This window comes from Alligator sinensis, unplaced genomic scaffold (assembly GCF_000455745.1).
Source record: "Alligator sinensis unplaced genomic scaffold, ASM45574v1 scaffold611_2, whole genome shotgun sequence".
Lineage (NCBI taxonomy): Eukaryota > Metazoa > Chordata > Crocodylia > Alligatoridae > Alligator > Alligator sinensis.
Window position 1 is genome coordinate 3,726,882 of NW_005841869.1, and position 4,149 is coordinate 3,731,030.

At 48.3% G+C, this 4,149-nt stretch overlaps 1 protein-coding gene across 1 annotated transcript in view; it reads right to left on the reverse strand.

Moving 5' to 3' along the window:
* The window catches only part of MAPKAP1 (mitogen-activated protein kinase associated protein 1), a 138,640-nt gene extending 134,938 nt beyond the window's left edge, over window positions 1-3,702 (reverse strand). Inside the window, exons 1-3 of the mRNA XM_025194507.1 lie at window positions 3,653-3,702; window positions 2,679-2,858; window positions 2,286-2,334 (exon numbers count right to left, since the gene is read on the reverse strand). The gene's annotated coding sequence lies outside the window, so the exon portion shown is untranslated. The remainder of the gene's footprint in view (window positions 1-2,285; window positions 2,335-2,678; window positions 2,859-3,652) is intronic.
* Between the last annotated feature and the right edge of the window lie 447 nt (window positions 3,703-4,149).

Consider the following 4,149-nt stretch of genomic DNA (forward strand, 5'->3'; position numbering starts at 1 on the left):
CCGGGCGGAAGTGACACCGCGCCCGCTCAGCGCGCAGGCGCCGAGGCCGGGCACAGGGCGGGGCCGGCGGCTCAGCTCCGCGCAGGCGCAGTGGTGTGCCCGTCGGGGCCCGGCTTGGACGGGGCGGACAGCTCGCTTCCTTCGCTGCGGGGCCGCCTCCATAGAGCCCCCTGCGTGGGAAAAGGCATCCAGGCCGCAGCTCAGGGCCGGGGGATGTAGAGCCACTCCTCGCTTAATGTGGGAGTTACCGTCTTGAAAAACTGACACAACGTGAATCCAGTTCCATCACAGTCATCGCCCAAACAAGGTCACAACCAAGCGTCACCCGACCCTAAACGAGCGTGGTCGCTGATAGAGCCCCGCATCGTGATGAGAGGCCGTGAAGCGAAGAGCACCTGCAGATGCGGGGGCGAACGAAGCACGAGGCTGACGCTGGCTTCCTTAAAAACCGACGCCAGCCTCGTCAGCGAGAGCGAAGCTCCGCACTGAATGTCGGACGCCCCGTCCTGTCCCGTCACGGCTAAGCCAAAGTACCGGGAGCCAAGCCTGGAGCTGCGGGCTGGCGGAGACCCATCCTGGCGAGACGGGCTATCGTGTTCTGCGGGAGGCGCACCTGCATTTCTGCCGCCTTCTATCCCCATGCGCAGTGTGGTCACCAGGATCTCTCTAGCCCGGCTCCAAGGGTCCCAAAGACCTGAGCTGCCACCACAGCTTCTGAAATGCTGCATGCCAGCCTTAGTCTAAAAGAAACAGAGCTGGAAAATAAATCATTTCTTTTTCCAGGAGGAATGTGTACGAATACATTTGCAGTCTAACAACCAGCTACAGAATACCATGTATCCACTGATTTTGGGTACATGGTAATCTCCAAAATGTAGACACACATTTGTAGACACTGTTTCTGTTTATGGGTGGTTTTAGAATAAGAGTACCAGCAAGGACACTTTGAATCTTTAAAAAAAAAAAAAATCAGATTCAAAGTATGTGTTGTCAAGCTCAATGTCCAAGAATGTGTAATTAATAGTGTCTCCCGTAATATATACTGTGTTGCAATGACGAGAACAGTTATCATAAATAAAAGGAGACATGGATAAATTTATAATTAAAAATGCATTAGAAATTACAAGCATAATTTATTTACTAATGTGTACTGGAATAAATTTTCTGTGTAATATTTTAAAATGTGGCATTAATAAATAATCGTAAGCATAAAGTGGTGTTTTGCATCTACATGTATTTTAATAAATATTAGAATTAGACGTGCTACAAAATTCTAATAAAATTATTCAAATAAGAAAACCAAATTTAAAAGTATCACAAATGGCATCTGTTGGAATGAGACAAGCAAAGGTAACCATACTACAAGCTGTACTATATATATATATATACTTCTAGTTATATATATACTATATATATAAATAAATAATATTCTTAAAATGTGAAAGTTTTCTTTAAAAATAGTTGCAAAGGAAATTTGTGTGTGTGTGTGTCACACACACACACTCTATAAATATTATTTTAGAAGAGACAGCACTAGAACGTTCCTGCAATTAACAGCTGCTGCAAGGCTGGGTCTGGGCTCCAGCTCCTACCCACTACAGTCTTCCTGTGTGACCTCTATCAATATCCATTTTTTATTTATTTATTTTACAATACCCAGCAAGCTTATGCTCTCTCCCTAGCTGATGAGCAAAGCAAATTCCACTTTAAGTCCTCTTTTACACTGTTTCTAACTTTGACAAAGCTTTATCAAACCTTGCAGAAAAATTCTCATTAGCATTCTCAACAAACAGTAATTTTCAGGCCCAATTATTTTTTTTTCAAGCTCAAGTGTTTGAATTATAGGTCATTAAATGATTTGGATCTAATGGTCATTCTGGTATATTGCTGTCCTTCCAAACTTTCCATGTTATTAGATGTCACTGAAAATACACACCTCAGCCCTATTAGAATAAAACGGGATGCATTTAAACAAAGATAATTTTTCAATAAATTATGCATCATTTCCATTATAAAGCTGAGGTGCTTTTGTCATGAACTAAGACCCCAGTGCTCTGTACTGTGTTATCAGAAACCAAGGGATGGTCAATGCCCCCAGCAGCTTAAAAGTCTTCCTATTGAAAACAAAAGATAAACGGAGGAGTTTAGGGAAACAATGGGACAATGCTGGCCAGCCTGGTAGAAAGTAGTATCAGCACATCAGCAGCCTAGCCATTGCCAAGGACGCCACAGCAAAAGTTTTAATATTTGAAGGAAAATAATGCAGTAACTTTGCAAATACTTACAGGGAGCTGTTTCCACGGGTGAGGGGGCAGCACAGGAGCAAGCAGGAGGCTGTTTGAAAATGTAATGAGTAGATAGTAGTGGCGTAATTGGCTAATTGGAGGCAGGAATCAAAATCTTGATAGTGCACAAAAGATGATAGATAAGGAAGGGAGAGGCTGTGAAGGTATGGGAAGTGAAGACACTACTGCTTATCTTTCATGTGATAAAGAAGCCATTGGAGGGGAGCAGAGGGATGTCAGGGCCAAAGGAAAATAATTGTTACAAAAACATTCTGGATGAATATCAGTGGGATGAGACTGCATTCAAGTTTCCACAATCAAGGGGAAGTCATGAGGACATGGGCGGGAGCATTAGTTGTGGGGAAGGACAGGAGAGGCCTAGAGATGTCTTACAGGAATCATCCGGAAGATTTCGGTACACCGTGGACATGCAGATTGAGAGATGACACTCAGGTTACGGGCCCAGGCAACAGGCAAAACGACGGTCGTGTCAACTGTGCTGGAGAAGGGTGGCGAGGGGAGCTTGGGAGGAAGGTGAAGCCCTCTCTTTCGGCCATGGTGCCAGCCAGACACCTACAAAACACAGGTGGAGCTGTTAGCTTGGACACGTTCCCTCCTATCTAAAGCCACCCCGCGACAAAGCACCCCCGAAGCATTCAATATCATGCTGATGATCTGCAAGGTCCTTTCCAGCCCCTAACATCTATGAATCTACGTTGTACTGATGGCAGTCCCCACGCTCCCCAAGCCAGGGAGGCCCGGTTTGTGCACTGGTCACGAGTGACCCAGGCCCACTGTCTGCAAGGCCGCCATCGAATGGGTTGTTCCCCTTGTGCAGAAAAGGGCCTTCCAGCAGCCCCCGGTTTTGTTCTGTCCAGAGGGGCCAAACCGGCCTGGTTTTGGAGTCACGATCCCAAGAGGCTGTTTTCAGGAGCACGGTGGTGGCTTCAGAGCTGCACAGGCCTCACCGGCAGTGCCGGATGTAGGCTTAAGCCACTTCAACTACAGCTTGGGGCCTCCCCATGCGAGGGGCCCCCAAATAAGAAAAAAAATCTGGACATTTTCATTCTAATATGACAAAAATATACATAGATACAGCTCCCCAGTTATTATTCATGTCACTGGCGACGCGCAGGGGATGCACGCGGGTGCACGTGCACCCCCTGCGAAAAGGCGCTGCCACCCCCAGCGCCTCAACGTCTGTGGGCAGTCCCATGATCACCGCTGGCGCCGCCACACCCCCGCTGCCCACAGCCACAGCCGTGCCCCCCGCTGCCGGCGTTCGTGACTCCCATGACGATTCCAAGTGGGACACGGGCAAAAAATAATAATTGCAGAAAAACATCTTTCTTTTTTCGTTAGGCCACCTCTCAGTGGGTGCGAGGACACCACGAGGTGTCGATTCCCGCCTCCCGAATCACCACGTGAGGATGCCCCCCCCTTCTTTTTTTAAATTTTCTGCCCCGCCACACACTTTTGAATTTTTAATTTTTTTTTACTGTTTTGTCTGCTTTTTTTTTTAATTGTTATTTTGTGGCGGGGCGGGGGCGGGGGGGCTCCGGGATTGTTTTGTTTCCTCCTCGCTGTTTTTTTTTTTAATTTCCGATTTCTCTCCCCGTGTGTGTGTGTGTGTGTTGTTCGGGCCGAGAAGCACCGGGCGCTCGCTCTTCTTTCCGGACCAAAGACCCGGCAACAAAAAGGCAGCAGGAAACAAGCCAAGCGGTGATCCGGTGCCTAGCGGAAGCCGGGCCGCCGGCGCGTTGCCATGGAGAGGGAGGAGGCGGGGCCGGCGCTGCCACGTGACCATTCGAACGCGCCAATCCGAAGTTCGGCGGGGCGGGCCGAGGGGCGGGGCGCCGCCCCG